This window comes from Protomyctophum bolini, assembly GCF_963924005.1.
Source record: "Protomyctophum bolini genome assembly, chromosome: 16".
NCBI lineage: Eukaryota > Metazoa > Chordata > Actinopteri > Myctophiformes > Myctophidae > Protomyctophum > Protomyctophum bolini.
The window spans coordinates 30,334,637-30,346,837 of NC_137877.1; the positions used below are offsets into that span (position 1 = coordinate 30,334,637).

The following is a 12,201-nucleotide window of genomic DNA, read 5'->3' on the forward strand; positions in this document are numbered from 1 at the left end:
ACACACACACACACACACACACACACACACACACACACACACACACACACACACACACACACACACACACACACACACACACACACACACACAACATACACAGTATACCCAGGATGCTACCCAGGAGCACACGTTGTGATAACCGACTGACTCATACCACATACAGTGCACATGAGAAAAGGGGAGACGTAGATACAGAAACAAATAGTTATAGGCACACAGAGCCATATACATCTACTACGCAGACACACACACGCAGATTCGCCCCCCATGCAAAACTATGTGTGTGTCCAAGTCGACGGCACTGCACCAGTACATTACTCACAGCAGTAGATGCAGCTCAGAACGCATGGTCCTTCTTCAATTCGGACATGGAGGAAATATACCTCATGTCCCGACTGGCGGGCTGGGGAAGAAATACTAGACTGACTGACGGACGGTCGTGGCAAACATGAGAGGGAAAAAGAAAGAGAGAGAGAGAGAGAGAGAGAGAGAGAGAGAGAGAGAGAGAAAGAGAGACAGCAGGGGGGGAAAGGTGGTGCTGGAGGAGGATAGACACATTCATTTAACTCCTGCAGTGAACACTGTGCGAGTGGATGAGCAGCGTCACCAGCAGCTGGAGAGAAGCTGCTCTGCTCACGTCACGCTTTTCATGAATGGAGACCGGCTGACGCAGAGAGCACGAGGAGGGGAGGGAGAGGAGTGAAAGAGAAGGGGGAGGAGGGGGGGGGGGTGAGGTGTTTGTAATGGATGGAGGGAGGGGTATTTCAAAACAGAACAAGCTGGGAACAGCAGGTTGCTTTGGGCTGGTGCCTGGAAGTTGCATCTAGCCCTCTGAAAGTAGGGCAGGCTGCTAACGGGAGAAAATCCCTGTTTCGGGATGGGGAATTGGTACCAGCCTACCAGGCCTAGGGAGGGGAGATTATTTTTCACCAATGTGTGTGTGTGTGTCGTTCTGTTTGTCTGTGTCTGTATGTGTGTGTGTGACTGTGGTTCTCTGTCCACAACTCATCATGTACACATTTTCCGCCATTTCACATTATCTTCGAAACACAATTATTGCTACTACTCTATTGGTCATGCTTTAAAAATGCACGCACAACTGTCGTCGGACGTCGGTTATATAAAAAATGGTGACGAATCAGCCTAAAGGGTGGCAGCCCTCGTAGATTGGTGCACTTCGAATAACCTTAGTCTAAACCTGACTAAGAAAATTATCTTTACTTTTCGGAAAAGCGAGATTATGCCCCGTCCCTGGTTATTGGTGAACAGCCTGTTGACAGGGTTGACAGCTTTAAATTCCTTGGCACCACTATTTGCCGCTCCCTGAAATGGGAAGTTAACAATAGTAACATCCTGAGTAAAGCCCACCAGAGGCTTCACTTTCTGCGTCTGTTAAAGAAGTTTGGTGTGACTGGGGAGTGGGGAGGCGTTGGTTCACTTCTATAGAGCCACTGTGTCCTCGTCTTCTCAGTCACAGTGTGGTATGGAATAATGGAAACACAACAATCTTAGAGAGAGAACAGCTGGAAAGGGTGGTATGCACGGCGTCAAAAATCATTGGCCTCGACATCCCATGAGTCCCATCTGTCTCCTCTATCTACTCCATTTGCACCAAGCGTAGGATGCAGAAGGTTATTGCCGACCCCTCCCACCCTGTCAGCTCTCTTTTTGCACCCCTGCCCTCAGGTAAGAGCCTTCGGTTTGAAGTATTGAATCTTGAATATATTCTACTTCCATACAGCAGTCCGTCGATTGAAATTGTTGTGGAGTATGTGCCTAGTCTAGGCCCACTCTCCATCAGGTTCTCCCAGCTGAGGAGTTCACAGACACTCAATGCTCATCTCTGGCAGATTCTTTGTAAATGATGTATACTATACATTATAGACAAATAGACCATTCAGTTCCATTTTAAGTAATTTAACACCTACAACTTTGCTGGTTTCAAACTTTATTAGCGATATTCGCTACTTCCATACATTGGCTATTTTTGTATCATGCCTACCCCACACCTATTTCAGAGCACAGTGCACTGATTGGCTTGTCGCTCTGTGAAAGTTGAGCTTTTCTCAACTTTGAAAGTTAAATTTGCAGGCTCATCCCCCAAATGCAGTGGGAAAAGCAGTGGTCGCTCCTCTCCATATGACATTGCATTGAACCTCACTGCATTCAGCGTTAACAACAAAATTAAGTAGATCTAATAAACCTTGATTGAACCTTGAAACCGTGACATCAAATATGGTAGCAACTAGCAAGGTTCCATTCAGGTCCAACAGAGTCAGGGTGCTGCTACCATGCATGTTACCTCACTGAAAAGGCTCTGCTACGCTAAATAGAATTGAACATGAATAAGCTAAAGTATAATTGATATAACACCTACTCACCCACTATTTCATTTCAATATGGTTGCCATTCAAAGTCAGTAATTAAAATGTGGCTTTTAATGGACTTTTGATTCAAATAAATGTCCATAAGGACCATTATGATATACTGTATATATGCTCTAAAAGTGTGAAAAACATAATTTCACTACATCTTTAATGGCCAGTGGTGTCAGCAACTCAGCATGTAGATGTTGAATTCTATTTGCTATTTCCGCTATTAGTTATGCAATAAACTAAAGTATAGGGCTTAAGTGGTAAACCACACAGATCCAAAGAACAGACTCACAAGATCAGTTGATCTACGTCAAAAGGATCCTGTGTGCATGCAATGTGCTTTCGGGATATATTATGAATGCAAATGCATGTACAGCACATGCATGCATGCATGTGCTTGAGCCTTGTGCACGTGTTTGTATTGCACTGGTGTGTGTTTTGTACTGACCTGGTTGTGGGGAGCATCTTGCAGGTAGTGATGAGGAGGGAGAAGACTAGATTCTCAACGCCTCTTCACCTGCATTAACAAAAGAAAGAGTTAAAATCAAGCCAGCTAAATATAGCCACTCATTGCTAAAGGGTGTTTGTTCAGTGGGGTCTCCTCATCTATAGGATGTTTGTTCTCCACCTCTTTAGTAAACAAACCAATTACATCCAGTAGGAAGAGGGAACTCATACAGGATTGGAAATTATGATTTTTCTTTTTTAAATCTGGAACACTATAAATGTAATCTGATTAAAACACTTTGACTGCCACAGTGTGGCCAAAAGTGGTAACGCTGTGTGCCAGGCGGATACAGGGAGATCTTATGCACTTTTAGCCAAAAAACATGAAGCAAGGCCTGGACGCTTGCCCTGTCTGGGCACCTAGGACGGACGGCATGCCGCGGGTTCGACTCCCGAGCCCGATGGCCTTTGCCGCATGTCACTCCCCATCTCTCTCTCCCCCCCTGTCTACTGTTCACTATCAATAAAGGCGTAAAATCCCCAAGACAAATTAAAAAAAAGAAAAAAAAACATGAAGCAAAAGCACTAAAGCTAGTGTTTCTTTCTCCAGAAACATTAATATTGTAATCGCGATGCAGTGTAACATCAGAAATGAGACCTGAACCTTGCAGATCTGATCATCACCACGGACAGCGCCGTAGTTTCCAAGAAAAGAGTGTTCAAAGTTGGCTGTGAAAACATAAGTAAATGCTCCGCGCGCACCAAACAGGGCAGGGCCTAGCAACAGGGCCAGTGCTAGAAAATGTTTTTTAGCGAGGTCGTTTTATATCGATAAAGTACATTCATTGACAGAGAATTCAGTCGAAAGCAGACAAGTGTTGGATTTTAATTGATGGAAATACTCCGTCAAAGGCATCAAATTAAAACACATTGCCTGCCAGGTAATCATTCATTCATTCTTTCACCACTGCTGCAATCTTTTCATTCTGAGCTTTTGTTTTGAAGGTGAACAATTCACGACAATATAAAACATTAATTGACGGAATATTCGGGTGGATTTGAATTCACGGAAATCTCTGCCAATGGCAGGGAATAGCTGGAGAAATGTTCAGCCTCTAAGCACAAATTGACTGAGCATCTGATTCTCTGCCTAATGAAAGGGACAGGAGAGAAGAAAGGGGCTAGAAAGAATCAGATATCATAACCAGTGTGTGTGTGTGTGTGTGTGTGTGTGTGTGTGTGTGTGTGTGTGTGTGTGTGTGTGTGTGTGTGTGTGTGTGTGTGTGTGTGTGCGTGTGCGTGTGTGCGTACCATAGACTGTGTGCATGTGCGTGGGTGGGTGGGGTCCCGGGTGGATGGGTGGTGAGTGGTGACTGATGACAGAATCAAAGACTGACTATTAATATGAGTGTGCGCGCGCGCGTGTGTGTGTGTGTGTGTGTGTGTGCGCGCACGCACGTGCGAGCGTGTATGTGCGTGTGTGTGTTAAAAGGGACTTGTGATTGAGTGGGAGGGCCGAAGACTCAGGGAACAGATGCTCCTTCCCCTTTCATTACGGACGGTGTGGAATTGGACAAAGAAGGGTGGTGACCGTGAGTGTAGGTGTGTGTGTGTGTGTGTGTGTGTGTGTGTGTGTGTGTGTGTGTGTGTGCGTGCGTGCGTGCGTGCGTGCGTGCGTGCGTGCGTGTAATGATCCATGGAGTCAGGTGGGGGGATGGGGAGCACAAGAGTGACATTTTTGTCCAATCTCTCTCTGCCCTCCAGGCCAAACCCTGGGGATTGTCCAGGAGAGGAGGCTAAAAGCAGAGTTCAACACACCCTATAAATGGCATGAAATTACATTCAAATGAGTCATGGTGCAGATGGCGGACTGGACCAATGTTGGGCTAAACTAGAATGCCATGGTTGGGCATTGGCTCTGTCTAAAACCTACAAACTGCAGCTTTACGAATCCAAAACTATATCCTAAAGAATAAAAACAAGTCCTTTAATCCAACAGAACAACATATTATAACTTTGTTGTTGATGACGATGCATGTCTGTAAAAACACATAGCAGGGGGGTTCCCGTAAACTAGAATTCTAGTTGTACATTGACCAGAAAGGTTGAAAGAGCGAGGCAGGGAGTTCAGCTATCAGACCGGTTTGCTTTGCAAGATTGTCTATCTCTGTTCTATAACCAAAAATTCCAAAGGTCAAGAGATCACAAGCTTGTGTGCTCATGTGGAAACGGGCAAAGCCACGTAACATTAGGAAAAGCACACAGAACACAGTGCGTGTTCTCCTGTACAATTGATGAGCTTCAATCTTTGAACATGAATAGAGAAATTGCACAACAGAGACACAACAAAGAAGAAAGCTTCTGCCGTGGCTTTCACTGCATTGCTGCTGGGAAAGCACTGTTAGAGGTACGTGAAATGGCCAGGGGCTAAGTGAGCTACTCCACCATATAGGAAGAAAGAATAGGAATAGGATAGGTGCTGGTAAGTGGCAAGCTAATGTACAGTTCATACACTGCTGTACTATTTGAGAGGAAATATAGCCCAATGCCCATCAAAACAAAGTATTGTAAAGGTACTACAAAAATCAGACCCCCAAACCAGATCTGCACATTCAGGCTTGATTTGTAGACACGATAATAATACCCCCATAGAATGACTATCATACTGTGTTTACATTGTGATAGATATTAAACAAGGCCAAACAACAATTTTGAACAAGGGAGATCTCACCTCATTCTCTCAGTTATCCGTATTCCAGTAGTGGATAAAGCCTTATTTCCGCATCATTACTGACACACAGCACAGGCCGACAACACTGTACCAATAGGCAAGGTTGCATGTGGCCTGCATGGCCTCTCCAGCTTGTAAGTCACACTGGCCTAGCTCCGTTACACACACTCATTACTATTTCACCAGCAGCGGAACAGCAACACTGACAGCTCCAGTGTCTCCCACATAAATAAGAGAAAAAGCATCATCGGCCACACAGTGGTTTACCTTTCCAATCTTCCAACGCACAGCACAGCAGTCACGCACAGCCATGCTGACTCTTAAGCATAACATAAGCGTACAGTAAACAAAATAATGCATGTCCTGGGAGGCCCAGTGCGAGTTACCTCTACTGTACATATCGGTCTGTGCCGGAGTATGAACATAGAATAGTATATAACATCCCAGAGAGGGAAATCAATAAAATGGTATGCCAGCATTAAGGAACTAAAACAGAGCAATGCAAGACAGGTTTGAAGACAAAGTTTGTTCACCGTTCTAGTAGTAAATTGCACGAGGAGGATATAATAGCAATAATTGCGAAACCTTGGTCAGGAAGTTTAAATTGCTTCGGAGTAGTTGTATTGAACAACAACATACGACTAACCGAAAAACAGAAAAAGGGACAGACAGAAACAGGACTGGCTCATTGGTTGGAAAGGGGAATGCAGGCATGGCTGAACACACAAATTCTGATTCCGAGAGACAGATAATGCTAGTGAGATTACAGTGAAGGCCGGGCCCACCAACGGCCTGGCCAAGCCGCGCTGTGACGAAATTACATAACAATGACTGTTCACTACTCGCAGAGGAATCTGTCCACAACAATCCTCCCCTGCTCGACAATCCGTCCAACCATCCAGATTCCCACAGTCATGAATTCAGGCAGTAGGAGGAATCAGAACACTGGACAGTATGCCAGGTTGCTGCACCGCCCAGCCCCACCCACCCTTCTCTCATTCCACAATACTAGATATGGTATTGTGGTAATCCCAAGCCTGGTTCATGTGGGATTGCCTTTATATAGAACCCTCAACCCAGCAGCAGCACATCGTCTTAAGTACATTATACATTATCTAAGATGTCTTGTATTCAATTATGACTCTTGCAATTTCACCGAAGAGATTTACGGGGAGTATCAGTCGACAGAAGCCAAGTGAACACACACCCCAGGAGCTACAGACAATACTCATAATGCAGCCATCTGTATCATCCCAGATTTGCAGGATCAGTTATAGGGGGATGGGGAGAATTAAATTGATGGGTGGATGGAACAGGCAATTTTAATATGGAGCGAGGAAGAGAGGGGGGGATTAGGGAGGAGAGGCAGGGGGTGGCAGGAGGTGATGGTCTGGCTGAGATTACCACTGTGGGGTAGAAGGGGGGTTAAGGTATGGGGCCCAGTTGCCTGCTGCTCAACGTGCTGTGTCAGACTCAGTGGTGGAAAGTAACTACAGTAAGTACATTTACTTAAGTACTGTACTTAAGTACAGTTTTGAGGTATTTTTTACTTTACTTGAGTATTTCCATGCGTGGCATTGGCTATTTGCGCATTGTGTGCTTGTAGTTCGGCTATTTTCTAAAGATGTTCTTTTTTTCTTTTCTTTTTTTAACTTTAACTCATTCTGTAATGAGTACAAATGAGTTTCCAGTACAAAATGCGAGTGCTTTTTCCACCCCTTGCTGCTCAATGTGCTGTGTCAGACCGAGGGGATGCACAGCATGCTCAGGGAGGGGCAGAGAGCATGCTTGTCGGGGCAGAGAGCCTACTGTGTAGAATATGCAATGAACGCTGGAGGATGCAGCCCATAATGTACATACGTCATTCTACATGAATACACAACACACAGATACCACACAATGGACACACACACACACTGTGTGTGTGTGTGTGTGTGTGTGTGTGTGTGTGTGTGTGTGTGTGTGTGTGCGCGTGCATGCTTGAGTTGTCGCTCATCCACTCGTGTGTGTTAATGTGCTCCCCATGAGGTGCTGCAGGCTGGGGTAATTATAGAAACTCAGCTTGCACAGGAATCACAAGAAAGCATTACATTCACAACCATGTGCAGATTGTGTACATTCATGTACACACATATTGTACACATTATGTGCACGCACGCACGGTTAAATCAATCCACCTGCAGCACGATTGTAAGCAAGAAATAACACTTCTAAGAGAAAATACACACACACTGAGTGATTTCTTTATCATTAAAAATTAGTTTTTGTCATTGCGAGTCACAACCTCATCCAGTAATGTATATAATAAGTCATTATTATAACAGCAGCATTGCCACAGTGCAGAGATTTGAACGAAACCATCACAGGTTACAACTGTAAAACTTCTGGCCTCAGCGCTATGGGACTTAACCCAACTTTTCAATCAATCCTTGAACTGGCTGACCAGCAAGTCTGCTCAATAAACCCTTGGATGATGACAACATTCTATCTCCAGCATAGCCAACAAAACCAGGCCACGAGGACAGTATATTCTTATTTTCTTCATCAAGCCAAGTTGTCATTACTGGCATTTAGGAGGCTATAGATTTGTGCAGTGTGCCAGGCAGCCTCCTTGTGTGACACGCCAGGCCAGGATGGAGAGCGCAGCAGGGGAAGGATGAGAGAGTCAGGGCCCTGTGGAGCTCAGACAGTGTCATTACAGAAATGTCACTCAGTTGGAAGGAAAGGACAGGAGAGGGTTAGGGAGAAAGGGGGCCAGGGGGATCAGCACCCGCAGGTGTGATTCAGAATCACACACAAGGTCAGGTCCAGTAGCCAAATCAGACGATCGAGAGATCAGGCTGCTCAGGCCTCATACACACATTCTGTGTTCTGTCTGTGTTTAATGGCCGCCTCAATGCTTTTCCAATGGAAGTGTTTGGTCAAACCATGTGACTTCCATTGGAAAAGCATTGAGAAACACAGACAGAACACATGTCTGTTTGATATGTGTGTAATTGTGTATGAGGCCTCACATTTTTAAGTTTTCGAGTTAAAAACTCATAAGATGAGAACAAACAAACAACATCTAGCAGAGCGTGTAACAATCTTAGTATGAGGTCGGGCCGGGGTTCTGGACAACCGGATCTCCATATAGGCCTAGGGTTCTGCCTCTATATCCGACCGGGTACGTGCTCCTCTGGGTCGTTAGTAATATACGTGCCGAGTCTGAAGTCGAATGGTCGGACGGTTCTAGAGTTACGTGAACTACACACACACTGACAGAGATTTCACGCATTTATAGGAGGATTTTTAATTCCCTATATCCCCTCGCTGTTTTCTATAAAACAGTCCTCTAAAATAGCCAACAGACATACAGTCATATAGACTCGCTCAAACATCAGATTGGATGCCAATACAAAATAAGACACAATGTTATAACCTATTGTGTTTACATGTAAAACAAGCACACAGGTTAAGAAGAAGCCAACATCTTACATACTCACAAATCTCAGGGCTTACTCATGCATCTTACATTACTTAGCTTGACACAGCATACAGAATTCCCTTTCACTGAGCTATAAAAATTAGACCTAAAACAAACACTGTAGGCCTGGTCTCAAGGGCTTGGATTACAGAGATCAGGCCAGCTGCATGGCAGCACTGCTGCTGCTACACATGTCAATTACATAAATACAGCTTCCTGTCACCACCAGCATCCGAGCCCGCCCCCTTTCTATGTCAACACTCGACCACAATGCTTCTGACTGAATGATGTGTAGGTTCCCTTGACAACTGGACAAACTACGTTGCTATGCAACAGCGTCACTGAGGGCGACCCTCTCCTTCTGGACAAAAGGGCCTAATAAGTGTTGAACCGAGGACCAATAACCGTAACGTTATCTGCTCCTTCCATTATATATTTTTTTTTTACATCTCTACGGAAACTGAATTATATGAAAAGGCTAATCCCTGACCCTGATTCATGGTTTCTACTTTCTAGTGGCTGCTGATCCACTAAGCAAGCAACCTCCCCCTTCCAATCATCGACTCTGTAATGTGGCTAGATGGATGCATGTTTTCATCCAATAGAAACAAACGTATCTGTTGACTCACAGATGATGGTGAACTAGATGCCAAGTTCTATAGATGGGTTTCTTGTTTAAAAACATTGAGACTGCATGTGGATCAATTCTCAACAGATCCCCAATCCTGTTGTTTTGGGGAGCGCTGGTTTCAGTACAGTCAACCTCCTCTTGTGTGTTGGCTAGTGAGACACAGAGACGCACCCTATAAGAGACAGATATACTGTATACTTCACCCCACCAACAGTATTGCGCGCCGAACAGAACAGCTGACATACATAAATGTACAAGCTCACATCGCAGATACAGATGCAGCCGCTGTGAGCTTGGAGGTCTGCCTGTCTCGGCCGTTCTCTGCGCACAACACCTTCGCACGGCGGAGCATAAATTCGGTTTGAGGGGCCATTATTTTGACACAACATTAACCAAGGTATATATTTTAGAGCCACAGATCACAGTAAACATCCACCCTAAACCTTCTTCTTCCACACTGGGAGGAAAACAGCATCTGAAAATTTGATGGGATGGATTACACGTCAGTGCAATCCATCCCATGGACCACTTTTACATTGCATCTATTGAGCGATCTGTTTATTTTGCCCCCGACCTGCGTGCGCATGCAGGCTCTAATCAGTGTGACGTTGTCTGGAAATGAGTCTATTTCAAAACATAAAAGACTCTAAGGTAGGCCTACTTTATGGAGCCAGTTGTTACTAAACCAAGAACACAGCAAAGCTATTGTAAACAAACTACCACCGTTTTCTCCCTAAGTGGGTTTGTTATCACATTATCCTTCTGCCTTTGGGGTATAGCCTAAACGCAAAACCACTCCACGCTTTGCTATTCACACATTTACAGAGCTGGTGTTAGGTGACTTTGTGCCATAGTTAAGAACACAAAGAAAACATGAGAGTGATAGAGCCCTTCAACGCGTTTGCGGGGGACTGTCTACATTTGGCTGATTGGTGCCTTGTGTGACCTGTAATTGCACCCTGCAGTTAACTTACAGGAGCAGTAAGCCACTGGTGACACGTGGACACACTGACTGGAAATGTCCCAGTCAGCACAATGGAGTAGAACACAACACCACTCTCATGACAGTACACAGCATCCAGGCGTCAGACATGCAGCGATTCACATATGGCTCACTGTCAAACCATAGCACAGGAGTGGAAAGCAGCAATCGCTTAGTTGAAGCTGCTTCAATTCCGAGCTGTTTAGAATAATGAATGTTTAGAATAATGAAATGATGCATTTCAAGAGCATGATAGTGGCAGTGTATATATATATAATGTATATACATTGTGAAAGGCCATATTCCTCTAGCGTTTGGACATTATGTGCTCTGATAACAATCAAACAAAACAAAACAGTTGTTCAGTTCTGCATATTCAGCATATACACAGTATCAGGTCGACAATACACCATAAATGTGATACAATGCAAGAAGACCCAACTCTGAATAACAGCCTACAATATGAAGCTATTTCCTCTTATTTTCTACTGCTTGCATGTCATGAAAAGTATACACTGTATGTGTATAACACACACACAGACACACACACACACACACACACACACACACACACACACACACACACACACACACACACACAGTAACAATTTATATGATTTTAAATATACAACTGAAGTAATGGCCTAATAGGTCTATAGGCTGTATAAGTGTATTGTATAGAGAATATGTACAAAGAGAGATAGATATATAGAGACTAGAGAGAGAGCATGCTACAGCACCGCAGCACTGTCCAGTTGGTTACATAATAGTAATACATAATAATGATGGTGAGAAAGAGCTAACCTATTAAAACTCAAAAAGCCGAAAGACCCGGCATCAACAATATGAGCTACCTTTTGCAAACTTGAATGAAAAATAGTTCATTCAATACAAAATAGACCCGGCTACCACTGACTTTCATATTGCGTTGCATGTAAGAGTGTTGTAGCCTATAGTGATATATTAGCGCTGTAAAACTGGTCCGTACTCGATCCGTATTGCTTGTTAAATGCCTCAATGCCTAATGATCGCAGCAGTTCCAAAGACAGCCGCTTTAGCCATTTATAGCCAGGATATACACAAATAAAACATGACCATAATACAACTGTAATTACCCACAAAACATTTTCACCGTTGTGCGTGCTCTATACAATTAAGAATATACAACTCGTAAACAATAAAGAAAGCAAAGTACCGTTCTGCATTGGAGGTCCCACCGTTCCTGCTCGCTCCCGTCACTCTATTTACTGTATAATCCAATGGTTTAATCCACGTTTTGTGAGCGTCGGCGTCACTTCCGGACTCGGTTCCATACACCTGTAACCTCTGCATATTGTAGTGGGATATAAATATATCCTTCACTTCGGGGTGGATCAAATAAGCATTACAGGACAGTCAGGACTCAGGACTATTAATCAAATGAGACCAAAACTGACATTAGACTTTAATAAACAGGACCATATATATACAGGTATACATACATACACACACCCGTCTACACACTGTATTTATTTATCTTTCTTGAGGGTTTTAATCCTAAACAATACAATAATACAAGAGAATGCT

At 44.1% G+C, this 12,201-nt stretch overlaps 1 protein-coding gene across 1 annotated transcript in view; it reads right to left on the bottom strand.

Annotated features, from left to right (window-relative positions):
- The window catches only part of map3k13 (mitogen-activated protein kinase kinase kinase 13), a 36,476-nt gene extending 24,523 nt beyond the window's left edge, over positions 1-11,953 (bottom strand). The window contains exons 1-2 of the mRNA XM_080785730.1: positions 11,831-11,953; positions 2,827-2,895 (exon numbers count right to left, since the gene is read on the bottom strand). The gene's annotated coding sequence lies outside the window, so the exon portion shown is untranslated. The remainder of the gene's footprint in view (positions 1-2,826; positions 2,896-11,830) is intronic.
- Positions 11,954-12,201: the final 248 nt, after the last annotated feature.